The sequence below is a fragment of the Adiantum capillus-veneris genome, chromosome 5 (assembly GCF_014529385.1).
Source record: "Adiantum capillus-veneris isolate H3 chromosome 5, ASM1452938v2, whole genome shotgun sequence".
NCBI classification, from domain to species: Eukaryota; Viridiplantae; Streptophyta; class Polypodiopsida; order Polypodiales; family Pteridaceae; genus Adiantum; species Adiantum capillus-veneris.
Window position 1 is genome coordinate 167663342 of NC_140935.1, and position 20542 is coordinate 167683883.

Sequence of the window (20542 nt, forward strand, 5' to 3'; positions counted from 1 at the left end):
AGCTACGTAGAGGTATTCACCACGAGAGCTTCTGGAGAGCGCATACACTGTGAAACGAGAGAGGAGATAATAAACAAGTAGAGAGAGAATATCTGTCTTCTTCTTCTTCTCCTCCTCCTCCTCGAGAGAAGAGCTTATGGAAATGGTGATGAAGAGCTTGCACCACTCCGTATAATAGATACATATATAGCCTTGCGATAGTAGACACAACAGACCGCACTGAAAACTAAGGTGTCTATGCAAATTTATAGATATTCCAACTTCCCGTAGTGTGCCCCAAGCTACAGGTAGCTCTACCTCTCAAGTAGGATTAGCTTCCTGGTTTTGAGAAAAAACTCCAATCTTTTCTAAAAACATGGCACAGCTTTTGGTGGTCAACTCTCCCACTTACCATTCAATTTTTCCAGTAAAACTGACCAGTTGAACAATATCTTGCCAACTAATGGAACCTTAGGTAGACTATGCCACACCATAATGTCCCGACATAATTATGACTTTTCCGTATTACCCTGGCATATTTACGGTAATGTTTTTTATAAAAGTAATTCTCGTAAAAATCCAGTTTGGTCCCGTTTTTGCTCCGGGCGATCATTTTTTAATCGAATGGAAACTAAAATTAATATGTTTATGTTTAGATCATCATAAAAAGCACATTGCTTTTTAAAAACGCCGAAAAGCACGAAAACCTAAAAATAGCGTAAAAAGCAAAAAACAAAAGCAAAATTTTTAAGATTGAACCACGGGTTCCCCTCGTTCACTGGAATAAGAAAGCATACTCGCTTTTCATTAAAAAGCACTAAAAATCATGAAAAGCTAAAACTAGCGTGAAAAGCACTGAAAAAGCAGATTTTAACAAAATTGAATCATAGCTTCTTTGGAACACGTAATCAAGGATCTAACCTTGATTTTTACAAAAAAACACCTAATAGGATGAAAAATGTGAGGGCTATACCCAGACTCGACCCTCCTCACCTCCCTCAGTCTTCCAGACTGCTCCAGGGTATGATGTAGATCTATCTGCAGGTATCCCTCCCACTTGGGACCGACACCCAGACAGGACTCTGGCCTATCTCAAATGCCAACCAAAGGGGGTAAATCCCATCAATTTGATGACTCTATCAGCTTATCATAATTTAATCCGTCCTTGACATCTTTCAGTCACCCACACCCGAAATCGTGGTCCTTAGTATTGATTCTCTTGATCTTTAACTTGAGGATCTGCTCTTACTTACTTGTCCTCCCTTGGTTCATGGCAATAACCCCTTTTTCCTGACAAGTAGGCATGGCAGTTATTGCTTTCCTCTAAGAAGAGGGATTGTAATCCTACCTGGTCTCACTCGTTCCCACTTACCCGTTTTTCTCGTATAGTCCTAGAGTTTAGCATAAAATTTGTATTCAATATCCGGCCATCTGACCCTCCGGATCCGCCCACCCACTAAACCATTTCATAAAAATCCCTTCCCGAGGTAGTACTTAACTACTACAAAATTAGGAAGACAATCTATCAGACATCGTCAAACAACAAGCAGCATACAATCTGTTGCATACCCTCGTTCAGGGAGATTCATCTGGTTGTTCCCAGTAGATCTTTATTTAGAAACTTTTAATTTATTTCTTTACCTTTATCTGTTACAATTAGCTTGTAACTAGTTTCCTAACTAATCATGCAACACATTTAGTTTCAACCAATTCATCTTGCCTAATCAGGACCAAGATAATCGGTTACAAGCCATCAAAATGGCAGCACCTTCATAATATTTTCCAGAATTAAGTGTTTGGGAAAGGCTCATCAAGTAATTTAATCATTCCTTCTTAAAAAATTTATTTCGAGAGGTATAGCACCATCTGATGACAGATGCACAGGAAATCCCGTATATTCCTAGCCTTTCCAATTTCTTTTTATGCAACCAATTCGAACAAATTTTCTTAATTCAATTCACATCATCCTCCATTAGTTATGACCTTCTCATCCAACTATTGGATCATGGCCGTGTTCCAATAAGAAACCGTGAGTACTTCACCCTGCCATGCAAAAATAAACAAACCCAATCATCTCTTATCCCTCGGGCATGAATGACCTAGGTATAAAAAACTTACCGGTTACGCTGCCCTAGCCGAAAAGGGCCAATCTTCGTCAAGTTCCCCAAGAGAATCCTCTCAATGGGTCAGCCTTTCAATCAAATTGACCCCAAGAAGATCCATCTTGGTTTTCGGTCATTTCCAAAAATTCTTCAAAACTCCTAGTTAAATCTATGTTCTGTAATGGGCTATCCCTATCACCTCAAGATTCCTTTTTAAGTCCTAGTTGTTAATTTCCAGGTTCATTCATTTATCAACCTTAATTCCTACTTTCATTAATTATCTACCAGCCAAGTTTATTTAGAAAATACAAGCGAATTTTTGCCTTTGATAATTAATGTCTCTTCGAAAATGCCAACTTTTTAAGTTCAATCCCCGTTTTGTACGATTCTCAGGTTTTGCAATCCTTTGCCATCCATGGGACATCTTCATGAAAGCTTGTAGAGTTTTTGGTTCAAAACAACACGGAGATCAATTCCGTGAAGTTATCCCCTATCTCCCCCATCCTGTATTTGCAAGCAAACTTGAAATTGACAACTTTAGAAATACTCTTCAATGCCAAAAATTGGATTACTTCTATCAAGCTTAAACAACTACTCTTTTCTTATGGTGTCTAGTTTTCCAGTTAGGAAGTTAGAAGTTCGTCCTATAATTTATGAGTCTTCGAGCTTTCCATTAAAGCTCGTTTTGGGGATAAAATAGAAATCTAGAGTTTTCTATTAAAGCTTGGAAGAGAGGATTATAACCATACATTCTTCCTACCGTAAAGAGACATGCAAACCCTAAGCTTGATTACCATAATGAGACCAAACCTTTCTCTCTTTAATGAGACAAGGTTTCCATGGAAGCTTAACCCTAATCACACAAGGTCATTATGGAAGCTTAACCCTAATCACACAAGGTCACCATGGAATTTTAACCCTAATCACACAAGATCACCATGGAAGCTTAACCCTAATCACACACAAGGTCACCCTGGAAGCTTAACCCTAATCACACAAGGTCACGGTGGAAGATTAACCCTAAATTGTAAGCTTGTCTTTCAAATCTTTTCCTAAGTGCAAAGTTATCATCAAAGCTTAGCTTAAGGATGCAAATCTACCTTTCAAGCTTAACTTAATGATGGATACATACTCTTAGCACTTAATCTTAATTGTGAGGTTACCATTAAAGCTTAAACCTAAAATATAAGGTAGTCACTAAAGCTTACACCTAAGTGCAAAGTTACCATTAAATCTTAGCTTAAGAGTACAAATCTATCTCTGAAAACTTAAGTTAATGATGCATAACTACCATTAATACTTAACCTTAATTCTAAGGTTACCATTAAAGTTTAAACCTAAAATACAAGATAGTCACTAAAGCTTACACCTAAGTGCAAAGTTACCATTAAATCTTAGCTTAAGGATGCAAATCTACCTTAAAGCTTAACTTAATGATGCATAGATACTCTTAGCACTTAACCCTAATTGCGAGGTTACCATTAAAGCTTAAAACTAAAATATAAGGTAGTCACTAAAGCTTACACCTAAGTGCAAAGTTACCATTAAAGCTTAGTTTAAGAGTGCAAATGTACCTTTGAAAGCTTAACTTAATGATGCATAACTACCATTAATACTTAACCCTAATTCCAAGGTTACCTTTAAAGCTTACACCTAATATGATGCACATAAACCTTCCTGGTATTCAAACACATGGTTTAGGTAAATGAATCCTGCTAAAAGTGAAGATTACCTCCTCTAAACAAGAGGAAAGTGGGATTGAAGTCCTTCTTGAAGAGATGTGAGGCTCAAGTAAGAAGAAAAGGGATTTAGGATGAAGAGGAAGGAGAGAGGAGCTTCTTCACAAACCCCTTAAGGGTTTGGCCTTCAAGAGAGTGAGAGAGCAAGAGCAAGGTCTAATGGAAACCTTGATTTACTTAAGCATAATCTTGAGCATGGCAAGTATGCAAGTAGCTTAGGAATGTGCGTAAAATTACAAAGGAGAGGGGAGGCTTATATAGGAAATGGTGGGTAGAATACACTGTATATACTAGGGGAGGTGGATGAAAAAGTACAAATACAGTCCCACTAAAAATCCACAAAAGTAGAGAGAGAGAGAGAGAGAGAGGGTGGTTGGGCTCACCTTCAATGCAAGCTAGAGAGAGAATGAGTGGAAAGCTATAATTTTTGACTCATTCAAGAATTTTACTCTAAATTGAATTCTTCAATCAAAGATTTTTTGTTCAATTTGAATCCTTCTAAATTCTTATTCGACCCCAATTCTCCTCTCAATTTCTATTGGACCCCAATTCTCTTCTCAATTCCTATTGGACATCTTGGAGAACGCCTCTAAGTGGCTCCATACACAACTATACCCCATTCTTTTTTCCAAAACACAACACCTTAAAGACTCTCACTCTCTGATTTTAGACTTAGCTTCTACTACTTTTCCTCCCAATATTATCCTCTCACTTTTGATGTTGAATCTCTCTACCCTAATATCCCCATCCGCGAAGGCCTCTTTGCCCTTAAAAGTTCCATCCAAGGTTTCTTCCCTTCCGCTAAGGTCAACTTCATCTTGTCCTTAGCTTTTCTTATCCTCAACCACCATGATCTCTCTTGCAATGGAGAATTTTGGCACCAAATTAAAGGCATTGCCATGGGGTCAAACTTTGCGGTTGTGTATGATTGCCTTTTCCTTTTCTTTTTAGAAGAAGGCATGAATCTCTTATCTTCCCCTTCCCTTCTCTACTTCAAAAGATTTGTAGATGATGCCTTTGGAATTTGGGACAGTCCTTGCTCTAGCTTAAGCAAACTCCACCAAAAGTATGGACACTCTCCAAGAACATATCAAAATTTCCCTTTCAATCTCCTCTCAAGTATCTTTTATTCTGGACATCCACTTTTTCAAGGGACCCTCTTTTTCCGCTTTTGAGATCCTTGATACCCATTGTCACAAAAAAAAATCTAAACTCCTACAACTATATCCCTTGGAACTCTTGGCACCCTACTCACCAAAATATTGCTTTTATTCTCTCAGAGCTTAAGAGGTACATTATCAGAGAAAGCTCTCTTTCAGGTTTTATCTCTATTGGTAACCTCTTCTATACTAGGCTTAGAGAAAAAGGATATCCCTCCCCCCTGTTGAAAGCTTGCTTTCTCTACCTTTCTATGATCTAAGACCCTCTCTGTGAGGGCCATACCCAGACTCGACTCTACTCACCTCCCTCAGTCCTCCAGACCATTCCAGGGAATGACGTAGATCTATCTGCAAGTATCCCTCTACTTGTGAGGGCCATACCCAGACTCGACCCTACTCACCTCCCTCAATCCTCTACACCGTTCCTAGAAGTGACGTAGATCTATCTGTAGGTATCCCTCCCACTTGGGACTTACATTCAGACAGGACTTCGGCCTATCTCGAATGCCAACCCAAGGGGGTACATCCCTTCATTCAATGATTCTATCCTCTTCTCATAATCAATCTATCATTGATAGCTTTCCGCACCCAAAATCATGGTCCTTAGTCTTGATTCTCTTAATCTTTAACTTGAGGATCTTCTCTTGCTTTCTTGTTCTCCCTTGGTTCATGGTGATAACCTCTTTTTACTTACAAGTAGGCACGGCAGTTATCACTTTCCCCTAAGAAGAGGGATCTTGCAATCCTACCTGGTCTCGCTTGTCCCCGATTATCCATTTTTATCCCACATAGTCCTAGCGTTTAACATAAAAAATTTAAATCAGCATCCGGCCATCTGACCCTCCGGATCCACCCACCCACCAAACCATTTCATGAAAATCCCTTCCCAAGGTAGTACTTAACTACTACAAAATCAGGAAGACAGTAGTCTATCAGACATCATCAAACAACAAGCAGCATGTAATCTGTTGTATACCCTCATTCAGGGAAATTCATCTGGTTGTTCCTACCAGATCTTTATTTAGAAACATTTAATTCATTTCCTTTCCTTTATCTGCTATAATTAGCTTGTAACTAGTTTCCTAACTAATCATGCAACACATTTAGTTTTAACCGATTCATCTTGCCTCCCCATTCAGGCCAAGATAATCGGTTACAAGCCATCAACATGGCAGCACCTTCACAATATTTCCGAGAATTAAGTGTTTGGGAAAGGCTCATCAAATAATTTAATCATTCTTTCTTAAGAATTTTATTTCAAGAGGTATAGCACCATCTGGTGACAGATGCACAAGAGAGCCCCTATATTTCTAGCCTTTCCAGTTCCTTTTTAAGCAACCAAGTCGAGCAAATTTCCTTAATTAAATTCACATCATCCTCCCTGACTATAACCTTCTCATCCAACCATTGGCATCAGGCCATACCCGAATTATGGGTACTTCACCCGGCCGGGCAAAAATAAAACAAACCCATTCATCGGGCATGAATGACCTAGGTATAACAACTTGCCGGTTACGCTACCCTGGCCGAAAAGGGCCAATCTCTGACAAGTTCCCCAAGAGAATCCACTCAATGGGCCGGCCTTTCAATCAAGAAGATCCATCTTGGTTCCCGGTCATTTCCAGACAATCTTCAAAACTCCTAGTTAAATCTATGTTTTGCAATGGGCTATCCCTATCACCTATCGAGATTCCTTTTAACTCTTAGTTGGTAATTTCCAGGTTCATTCATTTATCAACCTTAATTCCTACTTTCATTAATTATCTACCAGCCAAGTTTATTTAGAAAATACAAGCGAGTTTTTTCCATAGGCATTTGATGGTTAATGTCTTTTCGGAAATGCCAACTTTTTAAGTTCAATCCCCATTTTTGTTGATTCCCAGGTTTTTTTGCAATCCTTTGTCATCCATGGGGTATCTCCATGGACGCTTGTAGAGTTTTCGGTTCAAACAACACGGAGATCAATTCCGCGAAGTTATCCCCTATCTCCCTCATCCCGTATTTGTAAACAAACTTGAAATTGAAAACTTTAGAAATACTCTTCAATACCAAAAATTGAACTACGTCTATCGAGCTTAGGCAACTACTCTTTTCTTATGGTGTCTATCTTTCTATTTTAGGAAGCTAGAAGGTTATCCTATAATTTATGAGTTTTCGAGCTTTCCATTAAAGCTTAAACCTAAAATACAAGGTAGTCACTAAAGCTTACACCTAAGTGCAAAGTTATTAGTAATGCTTAGCTTAAGAGTGCAAATTTACCTTTGAAACTTAACTTAATGATGTATAGATACTCTTAGCACTTAACCTAATTGTGAGGTTTTCATTTAAGCTTAAACCTAAAAATGCAAGGTAGTTACTAAAGCTTACACCTAAGTGCAAAGTTACCACCATTAAAGCTTAGCTTACTAGTGAAAATCTACCTTTGAAGCTTAACTTTATGATGCATAGATACTTTTATCATTTAACCCTAATTGCAAGGTTTCCATTAAAGCTTGAAACCTAAAATGACAAGGTAATCACTAAATCTTACATCTAAGTGCAAAGTTACCATTAAAGCTTAGCTTACGAGAGCAAATCTACCTTTGAAGCTTAACTTTATGATCCATAGATACTCTTATTAGTTAACCATAATTGCAAGGTTTCCATTAAATCTTAAAACCTAAAAATGCAAGGTAATCACTAAAGCTTACATCTAAGTGCAAAGTGACTATTAAAGCTTAGCTTACGAGTGTAAATCTACCTTTGAAGCTTAGCTTTATGATGCATAGATACTCTTATCACTTAACCATAATTGCAAGGTTTTCATTAAAGCTTAAACCTAAAATGATGCACATAAACATTCCTAGTATTAAAACACATTTAATTAAACCTACTAGAAATGAAGATTACCTCCTCTAAGCAAGAGGGATGTGGGGTTGAAGTCCTTCTTAAAGAGATGTGCAGCTCAAGGAGGAAGGAAAGGGATTTATGGTGAAGAGGAAGGAGAGAGGAGCTTCTTCACAAAACCCTCAAGGGTTTGTGTGGCCTTCAAGAGAGGAAGAGAGTTGAGGGTTTGGCCTTCAAGAGAGGGAGAGAGCAAGAGCAAGGTTTAATGGAAACCTTGAGTTACTTAAGCATAGTCTTGAGCATGGCAAGTATGCAAGTAACTTAGTAATATGTGTGTCTCCAAAATACAAAGAAGAGGGGGTGCTTATATAGGAAAAAGGTGGGTGTAATTCTATTCTCAATTTCTATTGGACCCCAATTTCTCTTCTTAATTCCTATTGGACCCCAATTCTCTTCTCAAATGTTATTGGACCCTATTTCTCTTCTCAAATGCTATTGGACCCCATTTCTCTTCTCAAATGCTATTGGATCCCAATTTTCTTCTTAGTTCTTATCTCTTAACTCTACCTTTCAATTAAGTTAGTCCCTTTTTCTCCTAGTTCTCGATCTAGATCAATTCCCACGCGGCTTTTGATGAAGAAGCATAAAAGTAGTCTTAATCTTTTTGGAAAAATATAGGGATGACGTAATTTCTTATCTGAAATATCCTTGTCTTTTCATTCTGGAGTAAAGTCTCGTCCGCATGACTTCTTTGTCGATCTTGCTTCTTCTAAATTATTTTCTAGGCTGAAGAAGATCTAAATGGCTCTAGGGTTGAGGGAGGGACCTTACACTCTCCTTCAAAAATTGTCCAATATCAAACCGTCTCCTACCATCATCAAGATTCCTTTCTCACCTCGAATCTGCCATCTCAACTTATCTCGTTCCATTAACCAACCCCTCACTAATCTGCTTAAATCCAACACGGACCTCACACACTTGCCTAGACCTTTGATATTTTGGATGAATGCACCCAATCTCAGAACCCTTCTCTCTAAACCCTCTCTTCTTTTCCCGCTACCCCGTAAAGAATTCCACCCATAATTGACAAAACTTTACCTTAGCTAACTTCGGCCTCATGTGTATATGCAACCCCTCTAAACTCCACCCATTCCCTAGGCTAAGTCAAATTCATTTGTTGACTAGTCCTTTTCTTGTAGAAATTTTTCCACTCCTTTAAATGCCCTAATAACTCTCCACCTTTCCCTCCCTTTTTTGTAAGTACCCACTTAAGATGAACCATAACCTGTCTTTAAGATAGCCTCTCCCTCTTCAAATGTGGTACCACTACAGTTTTTTGAGCCACACCACACTTCACTATTTATACCCCCTCTATATTCTCCCTTTTGTTTGCACCACGGATGAGCTAATGAAAGCGAAACGCGTTTGGTGTAAACCTGTCTCTCTCTCCTCCCCCCCCCCCCCCCCCCCCCCCCCCCCCCAAAAAAACTCGCATAGTTTTTTTCCTCATCCTCTTCCAACATGTTGCCTAAGCAAGATTTCACTCGCTAAGTCAGTTTACTTTTAAAACTTTGAGATAATTTGAGTATTCTACTTGCTCATATGATGTTTTAGCGTTTCATTTGCTTGATTTTCCCGCATCCATCGGTCTTCACTTGATTTCGCTTTTTGCTTGTGTGAACCGGTTCCATCCATGATTTTCCCGCATCCACCGATCTTCACTTGATTTTGCACCCTGCCTACGTTAACCGGTTCCATGCTTGATTTCCCCGCATCCACCCGGTCCCATTCTTGATTTTGCTATTTGTTGGCGTGAACCTGTTCCATCCTTTATTTTTCCACTTTCACAAAGCTTTAACCCCAAATTTTTTTCCTCTACGGCCTAACTTGTGATTTACATCGTAGATATCTAATCACCTGAACGTTTCTCTTCCCTCCCTCTAAACTCGAGCCGCGTACAGTACACCCCCCCCCTCCCTCACGTTGCTCTCTTTCCCAGCGACCTCGGCATCCCTCCTGTGTCGACACACCCCACCTACACCAAGTTCTCTTTAGCAGCCTTACTTGCACTAAACTCGCTACTATAGCCACAGCCTCAATCATTACTTCTCACTCACAACACCTTGCGTTACCCTGCATCACCTACTCCATGTGCAAAATCTTTTCACCTGCACTGCAGAGCGGGCCTACACTCAGGCTTGCACTCAAGCGCTCCCCTTCATTTAGGCTGTTTCGTGCACTTTCACTTGCGATCTTATTCACTTGTGCAACACCTGCACAAACGCTGGCGAGATTATGCACTTGAGTGTAGCCTAGCCTACTTTCTCTGGCATACAACCCAGCAATACGGGACAGGTGATAGCTCCCGCTCCGACATTACAAGGCTACCGTTCCCTTCACGACAAAGCGTGCTCCCAACCACTACAGTTCTCTTCACGACATAGCGTACTCCCAGATGTTGCTTTACAAGGATGCAGCTCATTGCTAACGGTTGCAGTTTCCCTCCAAGCCACATATGGCATACTCCCAGCCATCACTTTATAAGGTTGTTGCTTCTTTCCTAGCCGTTGCTCGTTACCCAGTTGCTGCTCACGTGGTGTACTCACAACCATTGCTTTACAAGGCTGCAGCTTTCTACTAACTGCTGCTAATGTGGCGGGTCCCAGCTCCGCTTTAAACAGGGACGGCATAGCCTTGGTGGAGATCCCAGCCCAGCTTGAAACATGTGTGCTATGCAGTTTGGGTGGCAACCCCTAGTAGGGCTACTGTGCAACTTCAGTAGGCGACTCCCAGCAGGGCTTTGCACTGAGAATTTACTATGCTTCGATGCTCAAGCCAGTTGCTAGGCAGCACCCCCCAAGCCGTTGGCACAGAGAGTTTGATTTGTTCAGTGCTCAAACTAGTTGCCAGGAAACACCCCCCAAGTCTTTCGCTTGCACCGATAGTAGGAAAGGAAACATCATTGTGTTGAGCTCTGTTAGGAAATAAGACGTAGCTAAATAGATAATTGAGTATATTACTTAATGGAGAGAGATAGATTTCACACACAAGAGATTATAGAGTAGAGAGAGTACACACGATATACGTGGTTCACCCAATGTGGGCTACGTCCACGGGAAAGCAGCCACTCAATGGCTTTAGCACTTCAAAAGAAGAAGTAGTTTACAAAGGGATTAAACCCTTGATAGAGCTCCCGCCTTGCTTCACTCTCACCACCTCACACTCACCTTGTTGCATCAACTTCACACTATGAAATGTGTGTAGAAATGGCCTCCTTTTATAGGCCAAAAGGGCTGCCCTCTCTTATGAGAGACAGCCATGTGTAGCCGCCCTTGTGCGAATAAGTCCAAATCGGACCCTCCAATCCGCCCATGTGTGGCCGCCTTTGAGAAGACAAGTCCGCTTTTGAATTCGGCCACCGGCCATTGACTTCCGACCATCGGCCATCAGCCATTGACTACCGGCCACCGGCCAACCGACCACTTTCCGGCCGCCGTCCGTCCATAATATTCCGACGAAAAAAAAGTCTCGGGAGTCTCCGTCCCCGAGGCCTTTAAAGTTGCCCCTGATTCTTGTCCGTGAAAATTTTGGTTTCCGGTGAGTGATTTTCCTTCACGCACGATGGCTTCTCCTCATAATGGGGGCCTTACAAATGTGCGCTTTTACCACAGAAAATTACAAGGGTAAATCAGGCTCCATACTTAACAATCTCCCACTTGGAGACTGATCTCCAAACCAAACTTGTGACTGCTTTCCATCCTGGCTTCTCATCTTTGAATGCCGATTGAAGATGAGCAAAAGCTCAACTTCTCCTTGTTGACCACCTTTGTAAACATGTCTGCAGGATTTTCACTTGTATGCACCTTTCCTAGCTTTAGTTGTCCCTCTTCCAAAAGAGTGCGTATGAAGTGATATCTCACCTCAATGTGCTTTGTCCTTGAATGAAAGGTTGAGTTCTTTGCAAGATGGATAGCGCTTTGGCTATCACTGTACAAGACACAACTGTCTTGTTTAAATCCAAGCTCTTCTAAGAATCTGTGAAGCCACAGAATTTCTTTGCTTGCCTCCGTCATCGCTACATACTCTGCTTCCGTGGTAGAAAGTGAAACCACTTTCTACAGCTTACTGCTGTGCCTCCAACCGTGAACACATAGCCAGTAGTGCTCCTTCGAGTATCTTTGTCACCTGCCATATCTGCATCAGCATACCCTTCTAGAAAAATATCAGTTCCTCCAAAATACAAAGCATTTTTTGTTGTCCCTTTTAGATACCTAAGTATCCACTTCACAGCTTGCCAATGCTCTTTACATGGGTTGTCCATGAACCTACTCACAACTCCCACTGCATGTGCAATGTCTGGCCTTGTCCAGACCATAGAATACATTAGAGAACCTACTGTTGTAGCATATGTCTAACCTCACTTCTATCTTATTGCAGACGTAGCGAGAACCACGAATATAATTGTCAATCCATGGGACGAAGTTGAATCGCCTAGTGCATAGAGGCTACAAGAGGTTGTCAATCTCTTGGAAAACAACAAACAACTCACATTTAAATCAAGCTACACTCAAATGACTGAAATCACCAAAAGCTAATCGCTCATCGGCAAACAAATCACAACCGTTATAGCATCAAACGACATCCAAATGTTACGAAACTTCTAGGACAGGTTTGTAAGACCTAAGCACACATGCTTATGGTCTCAAATCTCACTTTAGGTCAAGCACAAAAATCACGATTATTAACAGCAGTGAGTTTTTGACCCAAAATGCATCTAAATGCTTGGCAATGATGCCCCAATACCCCGCCTATACTTAGTTTATGATTTTGAAGCTCTAATTACTAATTATGATGAAATTAGGCCGTGGGATGGCGACGCCAAAAGCTACGGATTATCATGAAATGCTTACGTCAATACGTAGAGTACTTACCTGAGACGGTTGAAACGCAACAGACTGCACTGCAATGTGACAACCGGGAAGGGAGTAGGAAGCACGAGAAGGAGATAAGTGAGCATTGTTAGCTCACGCTGTGTTTCTAATATCCAAAAACTTCTAAAAAACTTACAAAAATTGGCTTTTATACCTTAGCCAAGGTTTTTTGTGGTCAAAACTAATAATTTGGGAGCTCTAACTAAAGACAGGTTGATATAATCTGGAAGCTTGTAGCCCTGGCTCATCAATCAGAATGTTTATCTAGAAACTAGGACCCAGAATGCATCTAAATGCTTAGCAATGATGCCCCAATACCCCGCCTATACTTAGTTTATGATTTTGAAACTTTAATTCCTAATTATGATGAAATTAAGCCGTGGGCTGGCGATGTCAAAAGCTACGGATTACCATGAAATGCTTACGTCAATGCATAGAGTACTTACCTGCGGTTGCAACGCAACAGACTGCACTGCAATGTGACAACTGGGAAGGGAGTAGGAATCACGAGAAGGAGATAAATGAGTACATTTCTATTATCCAAAAACTTCTAAGAACCTTACAGAAATTGGCTTTATACCTTAGCCAAGGTTTTTGTGGTCAAAATTAATCATTTGGGAGCTCTAACTAAAGACAGGTTGATACAATCTGGAAGCTTGTAGCCCTGGCTCATCAATTAGAATGTTTATCTAGAAAGTAGGAGATACAACATTCTCAATTCATCAAAGTAATAAGTGTTTTTACAATAAAAGCTCCAAAAAATGATATTCGAGTTAGCTTGCTGCTAACATTCCCCCCCTCCTCGACTGTGTCATCCTGGCTGAAGTAGTCTGTGAGTTGACGGTTGGCAAGGCAGTCTTTAAGCGCGTGCAATGCTTTCTCATATCTGAGTCTTCTCTCTTTGTCAAGAACTTGCAAGAAGTGCATGGTTACTCTGTTTTTAAGCTCAATGGTTGAATAGCCAACAAATCTGGATGTGAGGTTACTAAGCACTGGCCCAAATATCTTCGTTCGTCAAGTGAAGAAACCTGTATAGAATGCTTCCTCAAACATCAACATATTTCTAGAGGGCAAAAACATGCATCGGGCATAGAAGCCGTAAAGGACTTCTTTGAAAGGCTGGCCACTTAAGTCATAACAAAGACCCTTGTTGCCTTCAAGGAAAGACATCCATGGTGCTCCCACCTGCTCTGGCTCGTGAAAAGCTTTAATATATGTAAGCAGCATTATGCAGATCTTATATAGCATGTCACAATAGAGATCAGGGAGGCTTTTGAAGAAAGTCATGGCGTCCGTAAGGGTTTTAACCATGTATTCTTCTGTTGGTGTTCCCTGCTCTGGAGCTTGCAATCATGGATAGTTCAGCCATGTAGGCCGCTTCTTTTTTAGTGCTTCAAACGCTTTCCATGTTCTTACTCTTGGTACAAGATAAAAGGTTGGGTCTCTTTGTAGTGCTGCATGTGCTCTTGTGAACAAAATGAGATATCTCGGATTCTTATTCAACCAGCTCTTTCTCCACTTGGGGTGGACATCCTCTCTGTGCCTTCTGCCTGCATATCCTTGTATAGTCTCTCTTTTACCTGTAATAGCTCACTTTGATCAAAGGGTATGGCAATGATTGCTGATGCCACTATGCATTGATTTGGTTGGGAGTGAGTTGAGTTACATTGACTGAGTGAAGAAATCTCAACTCCCAATCCATTGCTACTTTCCATTCGCATCTGTCTCCGAAGAAATATGTTCCTTTAGTGCATCTTGCTTAGCCTTAGAAAGCTGGACCATGGGCACTTGCTCAACATCTGTCTCCGAAGAAATATGTTCCTTTAGTGCATCTTGCTTAGCCTTAGAAAGCTAGACCATGGGCACTTGCTCAACATCAGTCAGTGGTACCTAAAAATCTTCTTTCCTCCTAGCTCTTCTATCGGCTGTGTTTCCATCTCTGCAAAAGAGACTGATGGAATGTCAACAATTGGTTGCTTAGAGGTAATGGATTCTTCTTGATGTTCTGGTTGTCCCTCTCTCAGTAGTTGATTGACTCTCTTTAGTTTAGCTATCTCTTTGAGCAGTTGGTCCTCTCTTTGGACCCGCATTAGTGCAAGGTCTCTTCTTTGTGATTGCTATAAATTTAGCTCAGCTCAAGATCCTTGTTTCTTTTTTCCAAAGTCTTATAGACTTCATATGTACCTTTGATCAAGGCGACATTAAGATTTTCTCTTATCTGTCTCAAAAAGGTTGCCTGGTCATTGATCCTTTGCTCATAGTATTGCAGAGATGCTTTTACTACATAGAGTTGCACTTGGATCTTCTGTAATGTGACAGAGTTGTGGTTAGGATTTCATTTGTTAGCTCTATCAGCTGTTGATCTTTGGTCTTGCAGGCATCAAATAACTTGGTTAGAAGCTCTCTGAGCTCCTCCATTTCTTTCTGCTGCTTCTCTTTGGCCAGCTGGTGCTGTACTACCTCATCCTTCATCTCTTTGATCTATCTTTGTAAATCTAAAATTATATTCATCCTATCATCCAACTCTCCTTGTAGAGCATCGATGACTAGCTCAAGATCTCTAGCCTTAGCACTGTGGCTAAGTGCTGTTGTTCACATTTTTTTGGTCATCACTTGCATATGCTTGGCATATTTATTGACTTTCATGATGACTTTGTCGTTTGTTTCCCATTCTTCAGATTCTATAGGCTGTCTGTCTCGGGCCCGCATTGTCATCCCTTCAGTCGGCAGCTTCAGTGCCTTGGCCACAATCTCTGTTATGATCACTACTTTGAATTTCTACCCTTGTTAGTTGGTGATTTGGGATGATCCATCCTCTTTGATAGTAGATAATAACTCATAGGCTTTCTAGAAATCTACTCCGCACGGTTCCTGGTCGTAGAAGTCCCTGAGGCCCAGCCTTCTGTTGGCTTATTTTGTGTCTGCCTTGTCGGCTACATCATATATTTCCTTTGGTAGCATTTACAGCTCTACTTGGTGTCCTTCCTCGCTCTTGAACCGGCCTCTGAAAACCGTGTTGTTTTCTTCAAGCTGTTCTCTTGGCAAATATGTTGCCTTGGCCGTCTTTACTGAACTTGGGTCTAGCTGGTAGGGTGGAAGCTCTTGTAACTTTTTCTTCTGGGACACCATTTTGTTGGCCTTCTCGGCAGCTTGCATTGCTCGTGTTAAGTGAATACAATGCCAAAGTTAGAGAATTTTGCAAATTCCACTCTAAAATGCCCCGAGTCTCTATTACTGACAAATGATGTCCATTTTGCTTCAAATCAATTTTGGAGCATGCATACATGCATAAAAACATGTAAAGATCAAAATCATACAGTTCAAGAAAAAATTTGGAACGAAAGTAAATAATCGTGATTATTTACAGCTAGAGTTTTTTTTCAACTTTTTGCATTTTTGACATCATAGGCTTGAAATATATAGCATTTAGGTGCTCTGAGTGAAGTGTAGGCTCAATTGAATGCACTGGGTGGAAATGGTGCTAGATTTAGATTTTCAGTCTCTAAAACTGTGCATATAAAGGGATTTAATGTTCCAATTTAACCATCTACTCAATCTAAATGTCAAAACTGGGATACAATCTGTAAACTTCTGTAAGCTCCAATATTTACAAAGGTGAAATGTCGGGTTTTCTCAATAAATGAATAATTACAAAAAATAAAAATCCGTCGAGCAGTCATTTTCCGTAGGGTGTGTCCAACTTCTATCACAAATCATAAAACCTAGTTAGATAGGCACGAATAATACTTCAAAAGAGAGAGAGAGAGATTAAGCTATTGACAACAATTGAGGACAAGATTTACATGGAGCTGGTCCCCCCTCCAAAAGGCTTTGTATTATAGGTTTTCCCCATCAAGGGAGACATTTTACAATACAATTCTTTGTGTTTCTTCAATAACTTATTGGTGCAATGAATATGGAATCTTCAAGTACCATGCACACACTTATAAAACACAACATCAATCCTCACGATCTCAGACCCAAGACTCACACACCTTCCAAGATGGTGCGAGCTAGCGGGGTATGAGAGTAGATTGAGAGAGAGAAAGAGTAATCTTACAAGAAATAAGTATATCTCCTCACATAATCACTCATAAAATCTTAGCATAGCTTAGTAATTAGCATCGTAGAGGAGATGAGCATGCATTGAAGCTTGGCCCTTGGTTGGATTTGCATCACAAATCCAAAACTTGTTGGTGTAGGCCTCCCTTCTCACAAGCTTCATTAGAAAAAGTTTGGACTCAAAAATGGGCCTTGTAAGACTTGTTGATGTGGCATAGCTTTCAAAAAGTGGGGATCGGTAATTTTTTTGCAAATAAGATCCAAACTTGTCGAAGGTTGGATATTTAGAATCTACTCTTCAAATGCTATCTATTGATATATAGCATGCATGTATCGGACATTGCCTTCATGTAGATCTAGAAAAAGATGATTTTAGATTACCGTAACGGTAACAAAACCTGGCTGATTAAAAAAAAATGGCATAACTTTCATAGAATTCATCCAAACTTTTCGGACCTTGGCTCTTTAGAATCCATTTTTCAAGAACTTTCCAATGATAGGTCATATCATGGGGTTCTAAGCAATATTTAGAGGGGTCTACCGGGTTGCTTTCTTTTGTACAACTTTGACGATGTGGCACTCTTAAAAGGCCCAAAAATGAGTTCAAAATTTTCCTAATGTGGAGTAGATGATGAGCTTTCCATTAAAGCTTGAGAAGGAGAGAGAGAGTCTTCTTGCTTCACACATGAGATTGTGTGAGTGTGTGTGTGTGTGATAATGCCTAGCCAAAATCAGTCCCCCTCTCTCTCTTGATCGACCCCTCTTGCAAATTATTCTTGTTGGCACCCCATTGGACCTTGCAAAGCTTAGCCAATCATAATTGAGAAGGATAAGTGATAGCCTTGTGGACATGTATCCCCCTTTCCCCTTTTGTGAGAGATCTAAGTAATTAAATAATGCAACTAAACTCTCATTGGACCCCTTTGTCTTCTGTCCAATAGGAATCAAGCAAGCCATTTAGATGTTGCTTGCTCATTGGACACCTTGGGAGACTGTCCAATAGTCTCCCAGAGAGCTCAATTCTTATTGATTATTTTATTAAGTGTTTTTTAATGAATTAAACTAGATTTACTGTAGCCTAACTCTCATTGGTCCACCTCCATGGCCATCCAATAGGATTTGAGTGCACCTTGTGGGCAATTGGCCTAGGGAGCTAACATGTGCCCATTATGCCCTTTGTGTAAAGGGAAGCCTTTGAGTGTGTGTGTGTGTGTGTGTGTGTGTGTGTGTGTTCTGTCACAAGTTTCTCTCTCTCTTCCCCTACCTTTAGGGCTTGCCCCCTCCTTTTTAGGAGTCATGAAGACTTTTTGGCACACTCTCTAAGAATCCAATTTCACTAAGGTTTGACCATTGGACACAACCATTGAATTTTGGAACCTCGGCATTTTGGAAGTCTTAATGGGCTGAACCTTAGGGTTTTTGAAGCCCATTGTTGCACATTTCTCTTTTGCAGATGGATCTCCCTTTGGATCCCTATTTTCCCTCCTTTGGATCCTTGATGTGGCCGGTCTGCCAGCTTAACCAATATTCTAGCTTTTTCTCCCATGGCACTTCCCCATATTAAATGACTAGTTTAACATGAGAAATCATTTAGGAGAATTAGTTATTAGTTATTATGACATCTCTTGATAACATTTTTTGTAAAACAAGCCTCTCTCCTACAAGCACTTGCCATAATATTATGTATTGAGAAACCCTTCTTCCCCCTCCACAACATTACCCGCACACGCACGTGCACACACACACACAAACACACATATGTTTACTTGTCCAAGCATCTATCATGGCTTGACTATTGATGACCACGAGTTGTTATTCGAAGGAGGGAGCATAACCTTCGATAATCAGGAGTTAATATAAGGGTGGATGAAGAAGGTTTCCATGAGGAATGCTTGAGGTGTTTAGAGACAATGATAGATAGATTGTAACATGTAATTTGATTCTAAATGTTTTTATTATGATTTAAGCTCTATTATCTTGTGGGGTTTTGCTTGTTTTTATGATTGCTCAAAAAGGTTTTCTCGGAGTTTGAAATTCCTCCTATGCTTGTAGGTGTCTATGGGCTCAAAATCCCCCTGTAAACCTATGTGTTGATGTAGACTAGGAACGTCGATGGCAATTTCTACCACTTGATAAAATATGCTCTATGATTCCAGGCATCACTCCTATATGACAGAGGTACCTCACCCATGCATGCCAAGAGAAAACCGTTGACGAAGTTGATGCAGAAAGGTCAATGATGCAATATCGAGCCGATGTCACCTCCACTTCCGGATGGGAGTGTAGCCGTCTATGCTTTGAACTGCGGAAAAATGTGATCGATGTTGCCTTTCTCCACCAAACAAAAGTGATTGCCAAAGCCGAAGTCGCCGTAGAGAAAAATTACCGAGAAATAAAAGAAAAACACCACCAAAAGATGTAGGGCCATCGACGTCGGCGAAAAATCGGGCTTACTTCTTGTGTTTGCATACACCTATCTGTATATGTGTGTGCACCCTCGTCAAGAGCATATGGGCATGCTCTTAATTTCACAATAAAGAGAACTCCAAAGCTTGAAGCTCGCTCTCTGTCTACGACACTCTCTTTCTCAATCTCGAGTATGTGTGAACACGCTCTTGGAGGGGAAATTTAAAAAAAAAATCTTAAGCTTTGCACTATTGAAACCTGTGAGATGCCGAACTCTACTGCAATTTTTTCCAAATCTCCTGCTCGCTTGCTCCCTATTGGTTGGTTTCAGTGTTGTCTGAGATGTAGAAACTTCTCTAGCTGCTTCAATCTTCCGAGCTCCTTGTAAGATCCCCAATTTTTGGATCTCTTTTAAAAATAATAAAATTAACTTTCAATATCTATTTTTTCAAATTTTGAATTAGGATGCTTTATTGACAGTATTGGAAGGTTCTAAAGTATTTTAAATTAGGATTGACAGTATTGGAAGGTTCTAAAGTATTTTGAATTAGGATGCTTGATTGACAGTATTGAAAGGTTTTAAAGTAAAAAACAAGGCCATTTCCATGTTCTAGTAGGTTAAACGGATGTTTAGTTTAATTTTGGAAAAAATCCGCTATTTTTAGCTTTTTTGTAAGGTCCCTCCCTAAACCCTAGAGCCATTCAGAACTTTTTCAGCCTAGAAAATCATTTAGAAAAAGCAAGACCAACAAAGAAGTCATGCGGACAACGAGACTTTACTCCAGAATGAAAAGACAAAGATATTCCGGATAAGAAATTACGTCATCCCTATATTTTTCCAAAAAGATTAACATTATTTTTATACTTATTCGTCATAAGCCGCATGGGAACTAATCTAGATATAACTCGCAGAAAAAGGGACTAACTTGATTGAAAGATAAAGTTAAGAGATAGGATTTGAGAAGAAATTGGGGTCCAATAAAAATTGAGAAGAGAATTGGGGTCCAATATGAATTGAGAAGAAACTGGGGTCCAATAAGAATTGAGAAGAGAATTGCGGTCCAATAGGAATTGAGAAGAGAATTGGGGTCCAATAGGAATTTAGAAGAATTCAAATTGAAAAACAAATCTTTGATTGAAGAATTCAATTTAGAGAAAATTCTTGAATGAGTCAAAAATTGCAACTTTTCACTCATACTCTCTCTAGCTTGCATTGAAGGTGAGCCCAACCACCCTCCTTCTCTCTCTACTTTTCTGGGTTCTTAGTGGGACTGTATTTGTACTTTTTCATCCACCCCCCCAGTATATACAATGTATTCTACCCACCATTTTCTATA